The following is a 16840-nucleotide window of genomic DNA, read 5'->3' on the forward strand; positions in this document are numbered from 1 at the left end:
GAAAACATAGGGCGATAGCCATCAAAACCAAACTCAAAGCAGAGCTGCTAGAAACAGTGGACTTCATTAACTCATGAATCTAGAATTTCCTCAACCAGGCCGGCATCCGACTGGTCTGGTATGCTGCTTCTACCCAGCAGTCGACTTGATGCCTCTGAAATCTCACCAGCAGGGCTATGAAAGAGATGGCACACACTCCAGCTGTCCTCTTCTACCTGGTGCCGATCTCTCTCTGGTCTCTTGGCTTGCAATGGCCTTCCAGATGTCACTGGATTTCAGCTCCTATCTTCACTGGCCCTGCTGCTGGGGGCTGCAGCCCAAGAGCAGCTTAGTGGGCCACAAATTCCTAAACCCTGTTCCAGTGCAATTGTTTTCAAGTAGCGAGCAGGGATCTAAAACTGCATCATGGATCCCACTTAAGTGGATTGCATCTGGCCATAAAAAGCAACCAAAAACATTGTTCAGAATCTATTGGATTACCTTAGGTTTTTATAAGAAAGGGCTACCTAATGTCGCTTTTTGTTGGAGATGTAATATGGATGATGCTTCTTTGCAAAACGTGCTTCTACAGTGTTACTAAATTTGGGGGGAAGTTGCTGGACTATATGAATAAGACATTACAGAAAAATGTAAGATTTTCAGAGGGAAATATTCTTTTGAACTATATACCTATTGTATGCAAATTGACAACAGGACAATGAAAATGGATTCTGTGAGCCCTACTAATGAACTGGAAGAATAGAGATTTGATTCCCCTTAATCAATAACCTGATAACACGACAATATTAGGAACATATGAATGGACTGCTTATAGACGCACACTTTCTTTGGAAAAATATAATGACATTTGAAATGAGTTTATACATAATGTATTGATAAATATATTTGTATTAGGATAATAAGATTATACACGTCTATATAGTAATGGATGGAAATGTAACTGATTATATTTATTGTATACTTATTGTATTATGACACTTTTCCTATACTTTTTCCTCACTCATTTTCTTTCTTTCTTTCTTATTTTCTTCTTTCTCAGTCTACTTCCTTACAAATGAAATTCTTCATACATATGTGTGTGAGTTTTTAAACAGAAAAGAGAGAGAGAAAATAGGGCTATGGAGAACAATTAGGGGAAATTACAGAAAGGAGTGGAGGAAGCCGAAATATATACAAATATATTTAAGAGGCTTTCATGAAGCATGATGGGATTAAAGGTGCGAAAAATTAGGAGCCTACTGCTCTGGTGTCGATACAGAAACATGGATACAAATTCCATGGGGAGTTTGCTCTCACCAGATTTGGCAATAGGGGCTGACTTTAAAAGAGAATTAGACAAATTTGTGGAGGGTGAGTCTAGCATCACCTATTGATTATTGTAGCTCAATTTCAGGTACAGGTGCAATATGTCTCTAAGCCCTTGTTGCTTGTGGGGGTGCAGGGAGCTATATTAAACATCAGAGGAGAGCTGTTCGTCTCCATTCCCTGTTTATAAGTTTCCTAGAAGCATCGTAGCCAGTGCTGGAAACTGGAGATCAACTGGAATTACCTGTGGCACAATCCAGCAAATATCCTCTTAGGCTCAGTGTATATTATAAAAATGTAGAAAGGTGAACTGTTTCATCGGTTTACTTTATGCATCTTGCCTCAGAAGGCAAGGCAAGGCAAGGCAGCTATTGCAAGGGTGCTATAGCACACAGTGGGAAGAGAAGAGTCTCAAGAAATGCAATATTAGGAACAGCTACTTCACGGCCATCTCCAAAACATCTGGTATCAAAATCAGTTCTGCGCCGAGTTTATTTCTCAAACAAGCAGGCAACAAGTCTTGCACTTTTTACAGGGTCCTTGATTCATATCTCACATATGTGGCAACACTGTGGTAAGCGCTCCCGGACTTCCACCCATCCCATAGCCATTCATAGACTCACGATGGGCATGGTGCCATTGAAAATATATAACGAGTCACCCAACCTAAATTTAGGCTTAGACCCGTCAACACCGGCTGAGGACTATTTAATAGGAACAAAGTTTGTGGATATGCTCCTTATTAGCATCCCGCCCTCAATCATCCCGTGTTTTGTTTTGTCCACTTTGCTCTGCAGCACCTGCTTTGAAATTCACTTAATGGTGCTCATCGCTTACAGTCTGTTGCTGGAAGTTGCTTGCACACACATTTACAGCAAAAGGGAGGCCTTCTTGTTGTGTCTTTGGGAGCCTCTGAAATAATAGGCGAGAGGCCTGAGGCTTAAAACACAGACACACAAACAGCCAGGAGAATATAATGTTTTAAGTTCATGGGTGCCAGACTCCTCTAAATTCCTGGATCTAGTTGTTGTTGCGAGACAATGGAGTGCAAGTGCACCTCTGGGGGTGAAGTCAAACCGCTGCGTTAGCAGCCCCAAAGTGACCTCCCCTGTGTGGAAGCTAAGGCTGCCCAGGGAACAAGACCTCTCTCTCAGCGTCACTGATGTGGTCCAAAGGAAAGCAGAGCAAGACGTTTGGCACCTGCTTGGCTGCAGGAGTTGCCAGAAGGAGGCGTACAAGACGCCATCCAACCATCTTAGGGACTCCACTCTCGATTTGTGTAGGGTTTACTCCTTAGCGTTTTCTTCTCCTGAAGATATCCTGCAATACATCAGAGTTTTCTTTCTCCTAGATGGGCCACATTCCCAGGTTGACAAGTCCCATCTGCCTCTCACTTCCCTTAACAGGATGTGCAGAAACTGCCTTCTTGACCATTGAACCCACTATTGGGACTCAGCTATACAGCTGCAAATATAACGTTTTAAGTGTGTTTTCAGTGTATTATACAAATGTGAGACTAGATGGCGCTGATGAGCTAATGGCAAATTCCATATACAGTGTTAACTCTAGTTATGAACTTAATTTATTCCGGAGGTCTGAACTTAACCTGAAACTGTTCTTAACTAGAGGCGTGCTTTCGCTAATGGGGCCTCTTGCTGCCGCTGCGCCACTGGCACACAATTTCCGTTCTCATCCTGGGGCAAAGTTCTCAACTCGAGGTAACTCTTCCAGGTTAGCAGAGTTTGTAACCTGAAGCGTTTGTAACTCGAGGTACCACTGTATAATTTACTACTTTTTTTTCTTTTTTAAAAAAGGCATTTCCCCAGTGTTTTTTTTAGATCTGTGTAAATTCAGCCTTAGTCTCATCCAAGCAGTCTGCCAGAGCCTGTCTTCACATGCAGAAGTTTGAAAACCATCGGCAACCCTTATTTGGTTTAGCCCATCAGTCGAAGCTGTTTTCCGGGCTGTGGCTGCTGTTACATGCTGACAGCATCTCAGAGCCACAGGTGGATCCAGCAAATGTTAAAATATACGTTATCTGGAGTTTATGCCTTTTTTATTGTCTTCCACATTGTCATGAACTTGAAGGAAGAAGAGGATCCCAGTGAAGGATACAGGGTCACACGGGGGCAAGCAGAGGGAGGGAAGGAGAGGTTGGTGTAGATAGTACTCACGGGGTGACAGAGGATGACAAGGGGACAGTGCACAGGAAGCCAAGCAGCTGGTCTCCTCACAAGTCAGAGGGGGGCTTGTCCCCACAAACACAGCAGGTCCTGAGATGTAGGGAACAGGAAGCAGAGGCAGCCCAGTTCACTAGCTGGCCAGGTGGGGAAGGAGGCATGAGGTTCCGCAGCTGGGGCAAACTAAGAGCAGGTGAAGGTCACATGCTTCATCAAGACCAGCTGCTGCATTCAGCAGGCACAGTGTCAGAAGGCAACAGAACTGAGGTGCTGTGTCTGCTCAACTGCCCACATTGAGGGACCTCATCTGGGATTCTCCTTGGACCTTCATGGGTTTTTACTTTGGGCGTGATGCTGGACTGCATCCTGCCTTTGACTTGGATTGACCCTGGACTTCATTTCCTGACCTTCGGCCTTCGACTTTGGATCTCAGACTTTGCAGATGCTAATCGGCCCTCAGCTTTTGAACAGGTAGGCCAGGGGATCAGGACACACATGCAGAAGAATCACCTAATACAGCTTTTCCTGGGGTTTACCACAGCAGACTAAAGGTGAAAGGAGGGGGGTATCAGATTTCTATGCCCCCCCCGCCCAAAGAATGATGATTCCCATACATTTTGCACCACAGGGAAGCGGTTAGGGTTAGAAGCCTTTCTCCTGTCCTGGTCTCCTGCAATTCAGGAAGGTTTCTCCCTGCCTGCCCCCACCCCTTTGTGGGGAAGTAGTCAAATATGAGATTTCCCCATCAACAGTGGCATAATCTAGGGAAAGCAGCACCATGTGGTTTTGTCGCATGTGTTGAACAGCAGTTACTGGTTAAAATTTAAGATTAGCATGGATTTTCTTGTTTACATTAGGGGTGGCATTGGACTGGTCATAGCATGATTCCCCAAGCAGTCACATGTTTAATGCATTACTGGAACAGTAGCAAAGAACAGGGAGAATCATGTCCTCAAACAATGAGCATCCCACTACTTTTAGGTGGGCCCAGTAACTCCTCCTCATTTGTCTGACCAGCCTGCTACTCATGCCATAGCTTTTTGGTCCAGCTAAGGCCAGCATCAGCAACTCCTGACATCCAGAGTAAAGGTGGCCAGGAGAGAGAGAACTTTGGGGCAGGTGGTGTTGGTGGTGGGAGGATGAAGGGAAAGGGCTAGAGGAGGTGTTTGGAGGATTGGTAAGATAAGCAGTTAATATGTATTACATTAAGAATAAATCATTAAATGAGCATGGAAAAGAAAGGGTAGGAGCAGAAAGCTGTTAAAGAAGGAAGAAGTGAATTCTGGGGGTGCTGCGGAGGGGAGATGGCAGTTGCGTAGACTGATGTTTTAATGTATTTTTAATATTTTGTTGGAAGCTGCCCAGGGTGGCACGGGAAACCCAGGCAGATGGGCGGGGTAGAAATAATAATAATAATAATAATAATAATAATAGCAGCAATAAAGTGCATGTTGAGTGTGGATAATGGGAGAAGAAATTACAGGGGATGAGTAAAAATACATTGAGAAGCATTTGGGGAGAAAAAGGAAAAAATGTAGAATGAAAAGCCTTCTCCATTTAGAGCAATTGCATCATCAAATTCGGCCTAGAATGATGAGGCTGAGTCACAATATCTCCACAGCAAATAAAAGTCTGTACTTAGCTTCAGGAAAGCTGAGCTACGGCGCTTGCCACAAGGAAAGTGCTGTGGCATTTTTTTTTAGCAATTTCCAAAGATGCATTGGATATCAATAGAAAGTGATGACAGCCATTGCTAACTGATTATGCCTTACACTATCTCAATCTGCCACTATTTTGAGACTCGCTCAGCCCCTGTACCACCATTTTGCAACTGGTGGGCCTCAATTTATAGCCATCTCAACTGGGCCCTGAGTAAGACCCTCTCCTCTAGTGTATAGGCTGTTGGCTCAATGACTCCTAAGTCCAGAAGCTTTTCAGAGCACTTCATCAGGTCTTGCAAAAAAACTCTCCTTCTCACAGCAGTAGATTTGATAGTAGCACCATGGTACCTTGGTTCCCAAGCACCTCTGTTGTCGTACGTTTCAGTTCTCGAACGCCGAAAACCCGGAAGTAAATGCTTCCATTTTCGTTTTTCGGAACCCGAACGTGCGACACAGCTTCCACTGAGTGCAAGAAGCTCTTGCAACCAATGGGAAGCCATGCCTCGGTTTTCGAATGTTTCAGAAGCTGAATGGGCTTCCAGAACAGATTACGTTCAAGAACCGAGGTACCACTGTACCAAACTGATATCTGCTTGTAGGCTGGTTGCTTCTGGGCATCTGGGCTTTTGTTTGTGTTGCGGGCGGTTGCTTCAGAGATGCCGGCATGAGATTTCAGTATGTAGCCAACAGAAGAAAATAGGTCTCGTGTTTTAGTAGAGAGGGTCAAAATCCTCTGAAGGGTGTTACAAGGCAGTAGTGTGCATTGCTAAATGAAGGCTTATTTAGATACGTGACCATCTGCTTTAGTGCTGGGGAGCAATGATAGACCTGTCATTGCTTCAGAATGATCCTATGATACAATTAAAAGGACGGGCCGACTGTCATATATGGTTTGTAAAATATTTGACAATATTTTACTGTAGTCATGTAATAGGCAGTCACCTGACCAGTGACAGTCACAGCCATGGTTTAGATGAATTATGTTTTAGCAAAGTCACTCAAATAACGCAGATGGGATTCAGGGACAAAAGTGATAACACTTTAATAAGGAAACTGAAAACAGGTTATTATTTGAGGAGAAAAGATGAGAGAGGTTTTGCCTTTCTTACCTAAGGTCTTGTTCAAAGCAGGAAGTACCATTCAGAGAAAAATGCAGTTCAGTTCACATTTAGAGGTGAATTTATCAAATTCACACTTTCCAATACAATATGAGAACGAAAGCACCCTTTGAAATTCATACTCATCCTAATTTTATGATTATTTTTTTCCAAACAATAAAAATGCATATATAGGGGGAAAGTGTGCTATATATATATATATATATATATCTGTGAAAATAACATACATATTGGTTGCAAAAAGATGTGCATTAGTCAAAACTGTGCATAAAAAAGTTTTTATTAGGAGAAAATTGCACTAAAATGGTGAATAATAATGCCAAAACACACTACAAATTTCTGCATAAATGTAAAGAACTGGATTTAATTTTAATATTGGAAAAATGGGAAACAGAGAGAACCAAAACAGACAGATTATTCCTTCCCTAGTATGGAGGCATTCAACCAAGCATACAGAAAGAAAAACTCCCTCAGAACTGCCCAGCCAATCAAGGCACATGTTACCTCACTAGAGATCATGCTACCCTGCCTGGTTGCTAGGCAACATCTCTTCCTCCAGCACCCTCTCAGTTAGCTAACTTACCGATAACAGAACTAACCCTTAAGTTCCAAACTGAATGATGCCTACTGTTGCACCTCCAACATTATGAAGGGCTGGGAATATCAATTGTCTGAAGCCTTAGAGAGCTACTGTCAGTCAGCGTAGACTGAGTTAGATGGACCCAGTGCTCTCACTAAATACCTAAGTAGCAATTTAAAGAATAAAATTACATTTACGTAGCATCCCTAGTTGAACCAAAATCAGTCTTCCCTGCAGCCTTGCATCTTTCAAAGCAACCATGATCGTTCCCATTCCCAGTCAATCCCTAAGAGAGCACAGATAAAAGCAAATAAGGGCAATGTCTTTCTTTGGCCAACCTAAATACTACAAAACTGTGTGGGCGCGCACACACCTTTTAAAATATTTTTGCTTTGTTTACCATCTAACCTGATGATTTTTGGAGAACTCAAAAGCTTACACACCATTTGGTGACGTTTTGGTTAGCCAAAGAAAGGCATCACCCTGATGTGGATGTCTGAATTTTGCTTGTGCGCCAAACCAGCTGCCTTTGCTTTTTGAAAGGCATGTAAGTTATCAATAGGTAATGGATCTGCGCTACTAAATGTACCCTCACGGCATTCAGGAGATCGTGTTACAGATCTGTAGAAATGCCTCTGAACAGAATGCCAGCGAATGAAGTTAGCGTTTTTGCTTCCAGGCTCCTTGTTCCTGCATTTTTATTTTTATTTACTTGGTCTCACAATATAGTTGCACAAAAGATGCAAGTTGCCATACACTGCAACAGCTACCTGCAATCATTGCAGTGGGATTTCTTTCTTCACTCCCCTAAACGCCTCCAGTGTGATATCTAAATATCCAGAAACTTTCGCTTTGTGTAAATATCTTGGAGAAGAATTCAGTATTTCCACTGGTTATCCTCCCTGTCCATTAGCTCTCTCTTAATGGCAGCCAGTCGGAGACACGTTAATGACGGGTCATGTTTCTGTTGACTCTGGGACTGTGTTGGTAAACAGAGGAAACAAAGGTCTAGGCAAGCATTAGGAAGAGCACTGCCAAGCAGCCACTCTTTTCTTGTTTGTACTCTAATCAGTGTCTGAAATTACACTGCAGTTGCCTGCTGGTGAGGTGAATGCACACTTTCCTGGCAATTGTCTGAAACCGCCAGCGTTCAGTCCTGGTCCTTTGCTTGCGATTACTCAGATTGCGAGGCACCGCAAAATGAAGGGTTGCAAAGTGCTACAAAACAACAGCGACAGTTTTGGAGGGGATTCCAAATTTTGGGGTTCATAGTTAATGCTAAGTACGAACCCCATGTGTGATGTATCAATTGCTCAAATTGTGGGGCACTGCAAAATTCAGGGTTAGCTTGCTGCAAAACTTTGGCACAGGTTTGCAGGGGATTCCAAATTATGAGACTTGAAGTTAATTTGCCTCCTTCCTATTCCAGAGTGTGCATGAAGTAACAAAACGATTTCATTTAAGTGGAAAATGTATGGAGACTCATCATTTTCTTTTGCCTTAGCAATGAAACTGTGAGTGAATCTCCCTTCCTCCCTTTCTTTACCACATCTTGATGAAAATGTGATAGGGTCACTTGGGAATTGATAGAAGTTATTTTTCTTTGTTTGGGGGGCAAGGTAACAGTCATCCCTGAAAGAATTGCACCCTGCTCCAACACATACACACACAAAAACATAATGTTAAGCTTCTGAACATATGAAAAGCTGTGTAGAAATACCAGCATGCTTGTTTGATATCCTCTTATGATTAAAAATGAACAAACAAAGCAAAAAAAAAAGCCCTCAGAAGAACATTAGAGACCTTTGTAAGAGTAACAGTGCACAGAAAGAAAATAGACTTCCTGTGGCAAAATGTAAAATGTGCATATCTTGATATATACTCTGATGCTTGACAGGCACTGAATACATTACCACAAGGGAAATAGAAAGCTGGATTTGAACAGGTGAGCTTGCTCTTTCAGTCCAGACCTTTCCTAAAGTTCAGTATTAATCATTACTAAGTAAGCAAAAACTTTTTAAAAAGAAACGATACGCAATTTCAAACATGAGCCTCTGACTTGGAGGTGAACTCTCTTTGCCTCCATGCCGCCATTTTGCTCGAGATAATTTTAAAGCATGTGACATTTGCTTTAGCAGCACTAGGTGGTTTTTAAATGTCTGCTTTGCTGTATGTGCTAAAGAAACAGATACAGTTTAATTTCCCAGCGAACAGCATTCAGCCTCATTATTTAGCAGATGCAGTAGGGAATGGCCTGTGAAATTTCACAATTCAGAGGGTAAGCCTCGCTCATCCTGTTTTATAAATGTGGCTTAAAAACAAAAGCTCTCGTCACATGTTATGATCACATTAATATGCCACCTGTCCTCCAAGGAGTTCATGGGGGCACCTGTAAGACATCGGTGCATGTGTGGAAAGAGGAGAGGAGAACCAGCGTGTGTTAAACCCCTTTATGTGTGCCCTCTGTTTCCCCACAACTGTGCTCTGTGCGCACTTAGTGTGAATAGACCCCAATGAGGAACTTCCTGCTGGGCCCCCGATTGTGTGGGGGTCTCGATCACCCAAAGCCCCTACTTACAAGCAGGGCATAGGCTTTGTTTTCATGCATCCAGAAGCAAGACACTTTTGTGGGCGGAAAGAGAAGCTCAGGTCCGCTCTTCAGTGCACACTCCCCAGCCACTCTGGGCGGCTTCCACAGAGACCAAAAATACACCAAAATGTCACACATTAAAAACTTCCCTGCCTTAAGATGTCTTCTGAATGTCAGGTAGTTGTTTATCGCTTTGACATCTGGTGGGAGGGCGTTCCACAGGGCGGGCGCCACTACTGAGAAGGCCCTCTGCCTGGTTCCCTGTAGCTATGCCTCTCACAGTGAGGGAACCGCCAGAAGGCCCTCGGCGCTGGACCTCAGCGTCCGGGCAGAACGATGGGGATGGAGACGCTCCCTCAGGTATACTGGGTATGCTGCTCCTTACAAGTGAATAATGCATGTACAGGACTAAAACATGTCCTTGTTGTGCAGACATTTTCTACATTAATGAACAAGAGACATTGTAATTAGGAGCCTTGGTGTTTTAAGTAAAATTTTATGTTGCTGTTCAACAATGGTGCAATTTGACGCCATAATCTCATTCCAGCCAATATTCAATCCCTTTGCCATATCTTTAGGAAAGCTTTTAATGTTTGATGCATTACTGTATTTTAATATTGTGTTGGAAGCCGCCCAGAGTGGCTGGGGAAGCCCAGCCAAATTGGTGGGGTATAAATAAATTATTATTATTCTAATAATAATAATTATTATTATCATCATCATCATCATCATCATCATCATCTCTGTTTGTTCCTCTCCTTTAATGGCCTACTTTATGGTTTGTTCCACCCACTCTGTATACTCAGTGGGAAAGCTTGTACCCACAGTGGGGCAGTGAATACAGGATGCACTTGTGAAGTTGCATGTGTCACTGGTAGTACACATATCTCTGAGCAATCCTTGGCCCTTTTCAGGCATTGCAAAAGTCGAACCACCCTCTCTACCCTCTGAACTTCAGCAGTATGGTCTGAATCCAGGGCTCCCTGTGCAATTGCGATTCTTGATCTTAAGGAAGCTATTAAGTGTGTTCAAGAAAACATACACTGGTACCTCGGGTTACAGACGCTTCAGGTTACAGACGCTTCAGGTTACAGACTCCGCTAACCCAGAAATAGTACCCTGGGTTAAGAACTTTGCTTCAGGATGAGAACAGAAATCATGTGGCGGTGGCACAGCAGCAGCAGGAGGCCCCCTAAAGTGGTGCTTCAGGTTAAGAACAGTTTCAGGTTAAGAACAGACCTCCAGAACGAATTAAGTTCTTAACCCGAGGTACCACTGTATTTGCAAATTCCTTTCAGATCTTGCCCCTGAATGCTGTAAAGTCAGGGGTGGAGGGGTAGCTCCAGTCCATGTGTCCCTGCACCTCCAACATCGTGTGACCTGTTTTCCCCTCTTCGCCTTCAGAAAAGGGGGGCAAATCAGATGAAGTTTCATTCCACCAGTGTCACCCATTACTTAATGCATACTCTGAGCGTTGCAAACTTGTCCTCAGCTTGGCCCATTGACAGATATGTGTGAGCTTTTTAATCTACGCAAAATGCATGGCAGAACAGCAACAGCTGAGCAACACTACCCCAATGGTGTAGAGAGCTTGCTGGACCTGTCTGTTCATCCAAACATTGGAGGATTAGATCTGTCACAGCTTTTTATTCTGAAGTCACCATTACAATGCTGAGCGCAAGTTTCAAGTTCCCAAAGGAGCCATTATATCTCACAGACAGATCTTGCAAAGAAACCTAAACAGAAACTTAATTTCTTCAGTTCTTGTAACTGGATGTTTCGGCGGCACATAAAGACAAAGGACCAAAGTACACATTACAGTTAATTGCATGAATGCAATCAACCTCCAGGTTTTTGTAATGTAAATAGCAGCCACAGGGAAGCCTGTGCAACCTCTGGACTGGGGAATGGGGCAGGGAGCTAATCCCCTTTTCTCCCTGCCATGGTCCCAATAAAAAACACACCTTTGAAGCCGTTATTTGAATTTCAAGGGAACCCTCTATTTGGCACCAATGCCAGCTTGAGAAAGTTGACTTTTGCCAGGATCATGGCAGAGAGAAATGGCCAGCCATAGACCAAGACAGAGGAAACTGACCAAAGGATGCCTCTGAGCTGTCTCAGCACTTGAAAGGTTGGATAGCATAACAGCATAACAGTGACAGAATTGGCATTTGTACACATACCATTTACTGGTTGAACACACAGGCCGAGAAAATGCCAACCTTTGTGTTGCCAGCATGACAACACAAGCAATTTATTTGAGGGCAGCAATGAGGCAACATGTGATCTGAGGAGCATCCCAGAATCCCTTGCTATATCCCACAGAATGCTAAGGTGTGCCTATAGTTCTTTAAGTGCATTTGGCTGTGCGTGAAGTGAAATTAATTCCCTAGCGTTTTCCGCCATAGTGTTCTCTGTAACATTTTGGGACCCTGGGTTGAGTCTCTGGGATCACAGCCATGTAGGATGACAGGTTGTCTTGGCCCAGCCTTGCCATATATATTTGAGTGAAAATGTAGCTTTCCTTATTTTGAATGGCCCACAACATTGACATTTTAACATTACGGGTATCTGCATATGGGTGTTGTTGATGATGAAAAATTGGGAACGTCAAAATGTCCCATTGCTTTGTGCTTAGATAGATGGATGATATTTGAAAGGAAAAAGCACGCAGTTTTCAGGTCAGCGTTGGCTCTCTAATGACCAAGATAAAAGCAAACAACCAATTTTGAACTTTATTACGGAACACATCGCTGCTGTAATAAAGGATATGCTCTCCTTTTTGCAGAGTTTGCAGAGCCATTTGGAAATGGAAGAAAATGGCACAATTAACCAATATTATGTTGGTCTGCTTTTAGACATGATGGCGACCTTGCACTGGGGGAGAGCAAGCAAGCCAGGATCCAAATTGCAGGAAATCCACTAGGCTTCGCAATTCTTCTCTAAGGGTCAAACATAGAGGAAGCACTTCACTGATAGTGCAACTGTGCAAACAGTTATGTGCTAACATGTTGACATTTGCCAGTAAATCTACAGCAATTGTATCGTTTCAGGATATAGCACACTTCTTAGCATACACTTGTGAATTAGTCATTCATTTTATCTGTAAAGAATGATTTGCCCGCCAGGTCTGCGTTACCTATCCTTGGTTATGGCATTTCTGAGGAATAAAAGAGGCAGCCTTGCTCATTTTCAAATATTTGCATTTCTCTCCCCTTTCTCCTTGCTGGTGAATCAGTTTGCGGCTATTTCCAACGGCTGTTTTGTCCAAGCAAGGGCCAATCTACACACTCAGTAGAATCAAGTGGTAGATATTTTATTGGACTGTTCCATCTTGGGCTGCAGCTAGGAGATTGAAGAGTTGTTATAGTTCCTCCAAGAAGAACATTGCATGTAGGCAAGAAGCATATCAGGAAGGAGGCTAAGCAGCTTGCTTCTCCCTGACAAGCTAGTTTCCCATGTGAAAGGTTTCTTCTTCGTGGAGAACATTAAAACATGCAATTCCCCTTCCACAGCATGAAGTGGTACGGCCCAGGAAAAGCTCACCATTTGAATTTGCCCTACGTTTGCTTTGGACCGCAGCCATGGCGTTTGTTTGTAGAATCTTACTGGCTTCAAGCAGCAAAATGCTACTTCTATATTTTCGATTTCAGCAGGGAAGTGGGATGTATAATTTGTTGTTTTGGATACATTTCTATAGCAACCTTTTGAGGTTTCTTCCAGGTTGTTTTTTCCCCCCCTGGCTATTTTGTGGGCATGCCTGCTCTAAATGGCCCCGCACAAAAGGCATTTCAAGACAATATCCCATTTTGTGTGCATGTATGCCTTCGAATGCTAATAGCGGTAGGTGTGTGCGCATGTGTGTTCAGCTCCCCAGTGTAAATATATACTTTTCTGAAACCTGTTTTGGACCTTTAAAAAGCTAAGAGCAGCTCTTAAGACCTCATGACAAGCAAAACATTTGTTAATCAGAAAAATTACAGCCTATTCATCCTTACTGTTTGATTTATTTCCATACAGGCCTCACTGATTTCCATTGTAAATTGAGCTCATAATAGTAACGTCTATTGATTCTTTTTCAGCCAGACCTTATGAGTGCAACTCTCCTTATCGTCTAGTGATTTATAGGCATAATAAGAAGCTGTTGAATGGGTTGCTAGGCTGGCAGAAATGCTCTGATCACGATTAGTTAGTCTTTATCTGCTAAGAGCTGAGACCCGGCTGAGATAAGCGCAGGGTCCCTAATAATACTAAGTTTTGACTTCAAGCGCGTCGCTGCTTTCTTTCCTGTAATAGCTAAGAAGTGGCTCAACAGCTTTGCTTTTTTTCAGTGTATCTTATTTAGCAAACCCTTGCCCATTCTTTGAAAGTCAAGTTATCTTGTTAATACATTCCAAGTGTTTGAGAGAAACTTGCAGCAATCACATGGACCTGAACTCAAACTGCAGCCAGAGAGCCATTGGTTGAGTTAGCACACGAAACCTCCATAAACCTCCATTTTCACTCCCAGCCTCTGTGTACTGTTCTTAACCCTTGGAAGCACAGATTCTGAAAATATTTATATTATTAGAACCACCACTGACATCCTTTTCTTCACCCTATACTGGTATTGAACAAATGTGTTGGAGATAAACCTCAATGTCCTCAGGATAATTGGAGATTATTTACTTTTTCTTTTTTAAGATTGAGCAATCGGAATGAAACACAATGTTCCAAATGTAACTATATCAGTGTTCTTGCATGCATGTGTAGATTTTATAATATTTCTCACTGCAGCCCACCACACACAGCCTTCAAGATTTCATTGAGCGCATCCCCAAGATTTCTTCCTAGGTTCGTCACTGCCAGCTCAGACTCTGTTAATTTATATGCAAAACTGGGATTTGTTGCTCCTTTACATCATTTATTGGCCTTGAATGCTGTTTGACATTTTGTTGTCCATTCACCCATCTAGGAAGATCTTTTTCTGAGATTCTTCATATAACGCTTAGGTTTTTGCCATCCTGAACAACATTGTGACATCTGGTACCCCTTATCCCTGGAGCCTGATCATTTATGAATGGATTAAAAAGCACTGATCCCATTTCAGATCTCCAAGGGACCCTGTCGCTTGCTTCGCTTCGTTGTGAAAACTTTCCATTCAGATCCTCTGCTTCCAATTTTTTACTTGTTAGTGATCTGCTTAGCCATGGAATTCGTCAAATCCTTGTTGGCAGTCCCAAGTATAGAATTGGGCACCATATCACCTCATCTAGATGTTTGTGGACACTATGGAAGAATTATAAAAGGCTAAGGGGGTCAGGCTTTCTCTTTGCAGAAGCCCTGCTGATTTTTCTTCAGCAAAGCTTGTTCTATTATACGCTTAATAATTCTAGATTTAGTCACACTTTCCACCCAGACAGACACTAGACCAAAAGGTCTATAATTTCCTGGTTCCTCCTTGGATACCTTTTTAAAGCTTGCTGTTGCATCACCTGTCTTTCAAATCCTCTGCTAAGTAGGCCATTTTTAGCCACATTTTTGTTAGACAAGGGTCAATTTGACTTTAGCTGTTCCAGAACTCTTGAGGGTGCGCCATTCAGATTCCCAGCTACAGGTGAACTTCTCTGTTTCTGAGCTGTTCGCTCCAGAAATGCTGGCAGATCACCCTGTAAAATCCAAAGGCACAATATCTACTGCCACAGCTGGATCTCGTTTGACAGTGAAGGCATGAAACCAGCAGCTGAGATGGTTTCTGGGAAGGAATGGTTATTTGAGGATGTCAGCAGAAAGACATGAAGGCTATAACTACCTTCAGAATCAAAGGGGTCGTGCCTCTGAATACCTACCACTGGGAACATGTCCTGTTTGTGAGCACCCCAAACACATCTGGTTGGCCACTGTGGATTTATAAGCCTTTGGCCTATAAATGTTGGATTTATAAGCCTTTGGCCTGAATCCAGAAGGCTCTTCATATATTTTCCCTCATCCTGCATGGAGCTCTCCATAAGAGCTTTCCAGTAGCTGCTTCCTGAGAGAGACTCTCCAACACTCAGAAGCCTGTATGACCAGATTCTTCCTCTGATCTCAGCCCCGAGCCATAGAAGAACTAGTTTGAATTCAGTAATCAAAATCAGAAGCATTTATCTACATGCTTATCAATGACTGGCATAACGGCCAACCCTGAAAGTGCCTCCAAAGGTAAGGTCAGTTGCTCAGGTTCTTAAGCTTGTTGCCCCAAGGGTGAGCTGATGCACAGTCCATCATCAAAAAAAGATGAGGCTACACCAGTCTTGCAGAAATGTTATGGTATTGAAGAGAGTACAAGTATATTATGAGAGTACAAGCATAGGATTGAAGTATAGAGCCCTGCCTTCAAGACATCATGACACCCTGACTCAAAGCCCATAAAACAAGTAGTATATTTATGGGGTGGAGGGGAAGAATCCATCATGACCCTAAGTATTAGGAACATAGGAAGTCCTCTTATACTGAGTCAGAACATTGGTCCATGAAGCTGAGTAGTGACTCTACTGACTGGTAGTTTCTCTACTGACTTTCCAGGATTTCAGACACTGGTCTCTTCTAATCCAACCTGGAAAGGATGGGTCCCGAAGCTGTTTGCCACTAAGCCACATCCCTTTAGTTGGAATCAAATGTCACCTTGCAGTCAAGCAGAACTTGGGGTTATTATTCCATGAACTTGACTAGTGGTGGGTTCAAAATAGGCCATCGCTCAGTCCATATAACTGATGGCCACTAAATTTTTAGGATTAAGCAAATGCATGGTGTGCATTTGTGGGTAGCTGTTGGCCTGAACACTTAAGTGGAATGCCTGTGTGCAGAAGCAGTATGCTTTGCAGCACAGGGGAAGACAAGAGAGGATTGTTGTTGTTGTTGTTTAGTTGTTTAGTCGTGTCCGACTCTTTGTGACCCCATGGAGCACACCAGGCACTCCTGTCTTCCACTGCCTCCCGCAGTTTGGTCAAACTCCTGCTGGTAGCTTCGAGAACACTGTCCAACCATATCGTCCTCTGTCGTCCCCTTCTCCTTGTGCCCTCCATCTTTCCCAACATCAGGGTCTTTTCCAGGGAGTCTTCTCTTCTCATGAGGTGGCCAAAATATTGGAGCCTCAGCTTCAGGATCTGTCCTTCCAGTGAGCACTCAGGGCTGATTTCCTTAAGAATGGATAGGTTTGATCTTCTTGCAGTCCATGGGACTCTCCAGAGTCTCCTCCAGCACCAGAATTCAAAAGTATCGATTCTTCGGCGATCAGCCTTCTTTATGGTCCAGCTCTCACTTCCATACATCACTACTGGGAAAACCATAGCTTTAACTATATGGACCTTTGTTGGCAAGGTGATGTCTCTGCTTTTTAAGATCCTGTCTAGGTTTGTCATTGCCAAGAGAGGATAATCATCATTTAT

At 43.1% G+C, this 16840-nt stretch overlaps 1 protein-coding gene across 1 annotated transcript in view; it reads right to left on the bottom strand.

The window, feature by feature from the left end:
• Window positions 1–16840, bottom strand: part of KLF5 (KLF transcription factor 5) — a 183437-nt gene that overhangs the window by 121686 nt on the left and 44911 nt on the right. The window lies entirely within an intron of this gene.

The sequence above is a fragment of the Podarcis pityusensis genome (assembly GCF_964106645.2).
Source record: "Podarcis pityusensis genome assembly, chromosome: 4".
Taxonomy (NCBI): Eukaryota; Metazoa; Chordata; class Lepidosauria; order Squamata; family Lacertidae; genus Podarcis; species Podarcis pityusensis.